This window comes from Babylonia areolata, chromosome 5, assembly GCF_041734735.1.
Source record: "Babylonia areolata isolate BAREFJ2019XMU chromosome 5, ASM4173473v1, whole genome shotgun sequence".
NCBI classification, from domain to species: Eukaryota; Metazoa; Mollusca; class Gastropoda; order Neogastropoda; family Buccinidae; genus Babylonia; species Babylonia areolata.
In genome coordinates, this window is record NC_134880.1 from 18966405 (window position 1) to 18976404 (window position 10000).

At 43.9% G+C, this 10000-nt stretch overlaps 2 protein-coding genes across 2 annotated transcripts in view; one reads left to right on the plus strand and one right to left on the minus strand.

The window, feature by feature from the left end:
* The window catches only part of LOC143281984 (ceroid-lipofuscinosis neuronal protein 6 homolog), a 35237-nt gene that overhangs the window by 20762 nt on the left and 4475 nt on the right, over positions 1-10000 (minus strand). The window lies entirely within an intron of this gene.
* The window catches only part of LOC143281983 (uncharacterized), an 80006-nt gene that overhangs the window by 2300 nt on the left and 67706 nt on the right, over positions 1-10000 (plus strand). The gene's annotated exons all lie outside the window — the stretch shown is intronic.

The window sequence follows — 10000 nt, forward strand, 5'->3', positions numbered from 1 at the left end:
CCCAGTGTGCCAAGTGCGTGCTGCACATGGGACCTCGATTTACCGTCTCATCCGAACAGTCGACCAAACGCCAGTTTGATTTCCCAGTAAAACGTTGGAGAAAGGTCGAGAGCGGGATTCGAACCCAGAGCCTCAGGGACTCTGTTTCGGCAGATGAGCGTTTTAACCATTCTGCCACCTTCCTCCTTAGCTGAGGATGATTTTATTTCAAACGACCTGCCGGATTGCGCCCCTAAGGCAATGTTATCAGTTCCGAGCTTGGGTCTGGAAAACAACCGGCCTTTCAGTATTGTGAACTCATCTTTTCAAAACGTTTTCTGTAAACATTCTCATCTCTTATTTTTGCGATACCACCTAATACCTGATAACATATTTTGCATGTATAAGGTAGGCCTATATTGGGCACAGAAAGAGAGAAAGAAAGAAAGAGAGAGAGAGAGAGAGAGAGAGAGAGAGAGAGAGAGAGAGAGAGAGAGCGAGCGAATTTTATTGTTATCAAGCTGTTCAGCCCATTCAGTTTCAGTTTCAGTTTCACTTTCTCAAGGAGGCGTCACTGCGTTCGGACAAATCCATACACGCTACACCACATCTGTTGAGCAGATGCCTGACCAGCAGCATAACCCAACGCGCTTAGTCAGGCCTTGAGTGCATGCTTACATATTTGTGTCCCTATGAAAGTGGATTTCATTTTACGTAATTTCGCCAGAGGACAACACTCTCGTTGCCATGGGTTCTTTTTCAGTGCGCCAAGTGCGTGCTGCACACGGGACCTCGGTTTATCGTCTCATCCGAAAGACTAGACGCTCAGTTTGATTTTCCAGTCAAACTTAGGAGAAAGGGCGAGAGCGGGATTCGAACCCACACCCTCACGGACTCTCTGTATTGGCAGCTGAGCGTCTTAACCATTCTGCCACCTTCCTCCTAAACACTGCGACACGACAAACACGAGTAAGCGCGACGCGATGTCACAGACATGGCGACCATGGCAATGTTTTGTTTGTTTTCAATGTACAATCAAATGACACAATTATTATTGTCAATATTGAGACAGTCACTGATAAGCGATGCTGTTGACAAGGCGAGGAACAGCAGCGAACACATCAGCCCTGGTAAAACTGGATCAGGCCACGCAGAGTTTGCAGGTCTCGTTCTGCACGTGCTTGTGCGTCAGTGTGCTATGTGTTGTGGATACGTTTTCCTTTTCTTATTTTGGACAGTTTGACACGTTCTTCAAATAGCATGTTCTTTACATCTTGTTTTAAGAACCAGTATGTACAATCGATATCACTATTTGAACTGACTGAATATTCCAGTGCGATATCATCTGATTCATATAATATCACATCTGCACTGATAGACCTATTGGAAACTACGTTTCGGAATGCTGTATTTCTGTGTTTATCTCTCAAACACCTTTGTGTCGATCTGTCAGTTAAGGTCGCCACGTAACTCTTCACAATACCAACATCGAACCCGGCCACTGTACTGTCAGTTACTGACTCACTGTCATTGTCTATCTGCTGAAGAGACCTAGAGGTGTCACAGTCCTACGGTGAAAGAAGATCCACGTTGTCCGGAACAGGTGACACACCCGCTGGCTCTTCGTTCTGGCCCGTGCACACCACCGTCAGAATGTGTTGTGTGTCTCGGTCTGGCGCGTCACCTTGTTTGGAATGGTCGTCAGAAAAGAACTACCCCTTCAAACCACACTCAGCACCAACTGCACCACTTGCCTGTCTCTCTTTCTGCTGCCTGACTCGTTCCTGGTCTCGTCTGATCTGACTGGGCGGTTTCTTCTAAAGTATTGCACTTGCGTGCTGCGGTTCAAGATGGGGCTCACCATCGTTGTTGACATTTCAGTGTCAACTAGCTAGCTTCAGTCGCAAGACGACCACTGTGCTGTGGCCGTCACCCACCACTTTCCAACTCGTTAATGCGTTGTCGGTCTGCAGGGCAGATAGGCTTTTCTCCACAGTCGGTGGAAGCCCAGTAACAGGCATTTTGAAAGAATAATAAGGACGTTTTTTTTCACAGCTTTCAGGAGTGTCGCCTTGCCGCTTCGCGCTGCGTCACGTGACCAGAGAGAGAGAGAGAGAGAGAGAGAGAGAGAGAGAGATTGACAGTTCATTGACATAGCTATTTCAGCTGTTATACCAAGGGGTGAAATTACCACTACTCAAATAAATTGAAACAGACACGCGGGGGGGGGGGGGGGGGGGGGGGGGTCAACGAAAAAGCACAAAACACATATCTTTTGTCATATGATCTAGACTAGACTATGGAAATACTCTTCTTGTTAGCTGTCCCAAACACTGTGCTGACAAAGTTTTAAAAAAAAAGAAAGAAAAAAAAAAGATCAAAACTCTGCAGCACAAGTCACGCTCCAGGCTAAGAAACATCAGTACATCACTACCCTACTCGCTTCCCTTCACTGGCTCCCCATTCAAGCACGAGTACAAAGCAAACTCTCAGTTCTCTATCTCAATGTCTTTGCAGATTCTTGCCCTATATTTCGGATCAACTGTCTGACTATTCACCATCCAGACTACGTTCTTCACATGGTAATAATGCGCACACTGTCTATTCCAAAGAATCGCAAGGAGAACGCCCCTTTTTTTCTTTTGTTGCACCCAAACAAGGGAATTCACAACCTCACACATCTGAATACAGAATATAATACTTTATTATCTCAGTAACAGAAATTCATGTCTCTCACACCCCAACACCTGCATTCAAGAGAGCACTAAAAACATATCTTTCCAAACTGTATTATTGTCAGTAAAATTCTTCCATTTACATTTGATCTGATCTGATCGCTAAATGTGGTCTTCATATTGTTGATTTTAAGAGAAATGCACTTGTGTGATTTTTGGTGGTTTTTTGTTTGTTTGTTGTTGTTTTTGTTTGTTCATGGTTCCTTGGTGTATGTTTTGACTCGAGAATGTGAGGCATTCATTTTACTGTGAATTGTGCCTATGTAATGTGAGACTATGATATTGACTGTGCTGATTTTTTTCCCTTTTTTTCGTGTGTGTGTGTGTGTGTGTGTGTGTGTGTGTGTGTGTGTGTGTGCATGATTTTCTGTCACTTATTCCTAAATCATTATATTTCATTGTAAAGCGCAGTAAGCCCAATCTGAGATGGGGGTACTCCGCTCTATAAGCCTTCAGTTCGTTATCATCGTTATCAATTATCATCATCATCATCATAATTATTATTATCATTCGAAAACGGAGTAAAGAAACATAAGAGACAGACAGACAGACAGGCAGAGAGAGACAGATACACAGAGACAGAGGGGGGCGTGGGGTGGGGGGTGGGCAGAGTGGTCATGAATGATTCAGTTTATATATATATATATATATAAATATATATGTAGCCGTGTACCGAATGGTTACTGAAGGGGGGTACGGCACAAAAGACTTAACTAAATATGATTGAATGAATTAAAGGATAGACAAGATCCCACGCACAGGCCAGGAACATATAGAGGCCAGTCACAAATGGGGTTTTCTATTGTTTTATTTACAATATTCTAAAAGAAGAAGACTAAGAAGAAGAAATAATGAGAAGAAGACAACTAGGAGAAGAACTAAGAAGAAGAACTAAGAACTAAGAGAAGATAAAAAGAGAAGAAGACAGTGCCTGAAATGACACAAACAAATGTCATAAGTACAACAGGTCAACACAAGTGAATAATAAAGCGCATGTACACATTTTACATGGAAAGACTATCACTCGGGTTTGGGATACGCAACAACATAATGCATATGTGTGAAGACCAAACGCTGACATCAAATGACATTTCTAATACATTTAAATAGCTCAGTTAAAGTGATTGAAGCGATGCTGACTTGGTGAAAGTACACTGACAGTATAGACTAGGTAAAACTTATACTGTGTCAAAGTGACTCAAATGAATCAGTGGATTAGATATAATACTGGCAAACTGATAGACCAGATATTAAATGAAGAACCATCATGGCTTAACCATTAAGTGGTGAATGAACTTTACGCACTCACTAGAACATTCTGGAACAAACTATCTGTGTCGAGAGACGTCACTGACTGTGACGTTAAGAATCAAATGGAACACTGCTCCATGCAGATGACGACATGGCAATTATTTAGATCAGTCATAGCCGATCTGTGACTAACTTGTCAAAGCAATAACTGAACAAAGAATTAACTGAACAAAGCAATAACTGAACATACTCATATAAACACAAGTACTGTGTCAAATAATGCAATTTACAAATCAACACATTATACACACTAGTACTTACAGCGATACGTAGCGAGGTGTCAGCTGTTGTGGGGACACACACGACACACTGCCCGCGACACAGCAAGAGAGAGAGAGCAGGCTCTGGTCAGATGACTGACCAGGTATGAAATGACCACTCATCATTCACTGTGCCAATTTATGCAAGTTTAGCGGACCGCAAAGTGCGTCACGTGTGCTTGCAAGCAGATCGTCACTAATCACGGAGAATCCGATGACAATTGTGTTTGTTTAAAGGTGTTCAGTGATAGATTTCTAAATGATTCCTGAACCGATTTGCATCGGATAAGTTGCAAAAGAAAGAGCTCAATGCCTACTTTATAATGAGTGTAAAATGAAGTGTTGATTATTTAAGATGAATTTATAATCTTAATTTAAGTCACCTGAACAGGGTCAGTTTTAACGAGCTCGTCGCTGAAAATTACAAACTGCGTTAAATCAGTTTCACGTAGGCTAACATAAATGGAACAGACTTAAAGATGGAACTGCGACGATTCTGCCAGTATATAATACTAGTAGTTTACTGATCTGACAAAAGAGCTATTAATTAAATACTGTGGAACAGAAACACAAGTTTGCTCTCAGCCAATGACGTATCGCGACGCGACACTGGTCGAGCAGTTAGCAGGTGGTCTGGTCAGGACAAAATGATGTAAGCAGAGTGACGTCACATATACTGTGCAAGGGTTAGGACGGAAAACGTCGTCTGCTCTGGCTTGTGCGTGAATAGTGTTGGAGCAAGCATAGCGCGCTTGGTCACACCTCCCCCCATCTTTTGAAAACCATCGTCCGCGATGGCTAATTTAAAGTAATTCTTGTGAGGAGACTTAGCTGAGCATCAAACAAGAATTATTGGGCAGGTAAGGGAGTTAATTTAGCTGATAACTGATAACTAAGCGAATGTGAAATGACTGCAACATTCTTAGGAACAATACCCTACTTCTATATTCAAAGTGGCTTTAGCTAGGTTAAGTTATGGATTTGGTCTTAGTCGAATGCATCCTAACTTGACTTTGAAGAGTTTGATATAGAGAAGGGGTCCTAATCTGGTAAAATACACTATGAAGTTTGAAAGCATTCATTTGTGTGCCTATCAATCTATCTATCATATCACTGTCAGACATGCATGTAAACAAGCATACATGTAAATGATGTATAAAAGCATAGAAGACATACTTTGCATTGCTAAGACCTTGTGACAAGCTAGATCACAGGTTAAATTAAGCAAGAAGAGAAGAAAACAAAACAAAACATGAATTTGTGCACAAATATCTGAAAATGAAAACAAAATTACAGCATGAACAGGAACAGGAAAAACAAAATCAGCATTGCCTCAGTTCAGCAAGAGTAAAAAGAAAAGAAAAAAGAAACATGAGTGTTTTTGCAGTGTCACTGTTCTGGCTGTTAAATGTTTGACATCAGTCTCCTCACATGCTCAGTGATGCCCTGGATGCCAGTCGTGTGGATCGCCTTGGTGCAGGATCTGGTGGTAGTGGAGGCGGCTCTGGTGCAGCTCGCCGGGTTGGTGTCCTGGGTCTTGGCATGGGCCTGGTCAGCCACATACCACTGTCACTATCGGTATCAGTGTCAGAGTGTGACACCTTGCTGTCCTGGTGGTGCAGTGGGACCGGGTGAGTCGGCGTGACAGCAGGTTGTTGCTGTTGGTCGTGCCTCTGCTGCATGGGGCTGACTACAGGTGGGGACACCTGTGGGACCACAGCGTCAGGTGTGGTGCTGTGGCGCCTCCGTCTGCGTCGGCGTCTCCTGTGTCGCTGATTTGGAGCTGGAGTAGCTGGTGTCAGTCCATGTTGCCCAGTGTGTGTGTCAGTGACACACTGTTTGTAGGCTGGAGCTGCAGGCTTGTGGTCTGCATTCAGTTGCCTGGCCTTGTAGCGTCGCTTGTGGTGACACTGGTCTTCGGTGTGACCGGGCCTCTCACACCAGACACAGTGTGGAGAGTGTGGGGTACGGTGAGCAGCACAGTGTTGAGGATGTGGGCGGTGTGCTGGCTTTGGGGACTGCAGCTGACGTCGCAGGCTGGTGTTTTCAGCTGCGAGTGTGGCCAGCTGGGCTTCCAGGCGGACAACACTGTCTACGCCGGGACAGATGTTGTAGGTGTGGCTGTCCTCCCTCAGCCATCGCAGGGCCTCCTTCTTCGCTGCCTCGAAGGTGGTGTCAGGGTGGTAGCGGATGAGGTGCCTGACATCGCGCCTGAGTGCGGCTGGCTGAAGGCCTCTGGCAAAGGCGTCGCGGAGGATGGTCGCTGGCACCTGCATCACCCCATCTTCGGCCTTGTTGACCTTGGTCCATAAGTGCCGAAGATGGGATGCGTAGTCAATCACCGTCTCCTTGGGCTGCTGCTGTCTGTTGAAGAAGGCAGTGGCAAGGTCGGTGGCGTCTCGCTGCTCTCCCCAATTCTCCTCAATGATGTGAAGGATCTTGGCTGGGGTGTCCACTTCTGTCGTTGGCAGCCTGACAATCTGCTGGCGACATCGGCCTGCAAGGGCTGATATCAGCCAGAGAGAGGCTGTCGCATCATCCAGGGGCTGTAGCTGGAGTATCAGTCTGGCCTCCTGGACGAAGTTGTCGACTTCACTGCTGCCTTCCTCACCGGATAGCGTCGGGAGTTTGGGCAGGAAGTCAGTTGAAGCCATCTTGATGTGGGCGACGTTTCTTGTTGTGGACTTGCGTACCTGCTGCACTGTCTTCTCTCTTCTCCTATGTCTAACTATCCCTATGTGACTGTTAGTACTACCTCTTGTCCCTGTACGATCCTAGCTCACAGCGCCAAGTATGTGATAGAGGTTGCTTGGCTATGAGCTTTAATTTAATAAGAGATATTTAGAGAATTAGCACACCCAATGCTCACAGCGCCAAGTTGTAACAAGGTACACTTGGTGGTAAAGGGCTGTGGTTTAGGGATGGATTTAATTTGGATAAAAGAACTGAAACCTTAAAGGGAATAATTGGACCTATGTTGTGATGGATCTTTATCCTGTCGGCGACGCCACTTTTGTAGCCGTGTACCGAGTGGTTACTGAAGGGGGTACGGCACAAAAGACTTAACTAAATATGATTGAATGAATTAAAGGATAGACAAGATCCCACGCACAGGCCAGGAACATATAGAGGCCAGTCACAAATGGGGTTTTCTATTGTTTTATTTACAATATTCTAAAAGAAGAAGACTAAGAAGAAGAAATAATGAGAAGAAGACAACTAGGAGAAGAACTAAGAAGAAGAACTAAGAACTAAGAGAAGATAAAAAGAGAAGAAGACAGTGCCTGAAATGACACAAACAAATGTCATAAGTACAACAGGTCAACACAAGTGAATAATAAAGCGCATGTACACATTTTACATGGAAAGACTATCACTCGGGTTTGGGATACGCAACAACATAATGCATATGTGTGAAGACCAAACGCTGACATCAAATGACATTTCTAATACATTTAAATAGCTCAGTTAAAGTGATTGAAGCGATGCTGACTTGGTGAAAGTACACTGACAGTATAGACTAGGTAAAACTTATACTGTGTCAAAGTGACTCAAATGAATCAGTGGATTAGATATAATACTGGCAAACTGATAGACCAGATATTAAATGAAGAACCATCATGGCTTAACCATTAAGTGGTGAATGAACTTTACGCACTCACTAGAACATTCTGGAACAAACTATCTGTGTCGAGAGACGTCACTGACTGTGACGTTAAGAATCAAATGGAACACTGCTCCATGCAGATGACGACATGGCAATTATTTAGATCAGTCATAGCCGATCTGTGACTAACTTGTCAAAGCAATAACTGAACAAAGAATTAACTGAACAAAGCAATAACTGAACATACTCATATAAACACAAGTACTGTGTCAAATAATGCAATTTACAAATCAACACATTATACACACTAGTACTTACAGCGATACGTAGCGAGGTGTCAGCTGTTGTGGGGACACACACGACACACTGCCCGCGACACAGCAAGAGAGAGAGAGCAGGCTCTGGTCAGATGACTGACCAGGTATGAAATGACCACTCATCATTCACTGTGCCAATTTATGCAAGTTTAGCGGACCGCAAAGTGCGTCACGTGTGCTTGCAAGCAGATCGTCACTAATCACGGAGAATCCGATGACAATTGTGTTTGTTTAAAGGTGTTCAGTGATAGATTTCTAAATGATTCCTGAACCGATTTGCATCGGATAAGTTGCAAAAGAAAGAGCTCAATGCCTACTTTATAATGAGTGTAAAATGAAGTGTTGATTATTTAAGATGAATTTATAATCTTAATTTAAGTCACCTGAACAGGGTCAGTTTTAACGAGCTCGTCGCTGAAAATTACAAACTGCGTTAAATCAGTTTCACGTAGGCTAACATAAATGGAACAGACTTAAAGATGGAACTGCGACGATTCTGCCAGTATATAATACTAGTAGTTTACTGATCTGACAAAAGAGCTATTAATTAAATACTGTGGAACAGAAACACAAGTTTGCTCTCAGCCAATGACGTATCGCGACGCGACACTGGTCGAGCAGTTAGCAGGTGGTCTGGCCAGGACAAAATGATGTAAGCAGAGTGACGTCACATATACTGTGCAAGGGTTAGGACGGAAAACGTCGTCTGCTCTGGCTTGTGCGTGAATAGTGTTGGAGCAAGCATAGCGCGCTTGGTCACATATATATATATATATTGTAACTTTTTCTTTCATGTAAAGCATCCTGAGCTCTAAAAAAGACAGGGCGCTATAATTTACAAAATGAAAGCCAGCATCATTATCATCATCACCACTGTCATTATCATTATTATTATTATAACCATTATTATTATCATCATCATCATCATCATTATTATCATTATTATTGTTATGAAAAGCTACTGTCAGCCCAGGCTCGGAGTCGCCAGTGTGTCTCAATTTAACCGCGCGTTTCCGCCGGCGATTTTCTTCCTGTTCTCGGCTGGTGTACACGTGCCTAGCCAGTGAAGTTGCTGGTGGCTCTCCTCCCTCTCTCTCTCTCTCTCTCTCTCTCGTGTGACAGAGTGCGCGCGCATGCGTGTGCATGTTTGTAACGGAGGCGAGGGCTGCCTGTGTGTTTATAAAATGCTTTGCGCGCGAGAGAAGGAGACAGACAGACACAGAGAGAGGGGGTTGGGGGGGGGGGGCGAAATTTTATTTAACCAGGGAATTGAGAGAGAGAGAGAGAGAGAGAGAGAGAGAGAGAATTGAGAGAGAGAGAGAGAGAGAGAGAGACAGACAGACAGACAGACAGACAGGGGGGCGGCGAAATTTTATTTAACCACGGATTTGAGAGAGCGAGCGAGCGAGAGAGAGAGAGAGAGAGAGAGAGAGAGAGAGAGAGAGAATTTATTCAATAAGGCCATGGCCCCTCATGAAGGGGGGGGAACAGTGAACAATAATCCACAACAATAAATGCATACTACTAACAACGCACGTCAGTGAATGTTCAACTTACAAACTGAAAATACACATTAAACAATAATCAACTACGAAATGCATTGCGTTTTTGAAATGCTTTATACAAGTAAACAGCAAAATGTCTTATACTGGTTTCGTTTGTCCATGGACATCAGCAAAAGCAGTCCAAATAATGTTGGACGTGTGTAACATTGTGCAGAATGAACTGAAATCTAAGGTCTTTCAAAGCAGGAAGAGAGAGAGAGAGAGAGAGAGAGAGAGAGACAGGCAG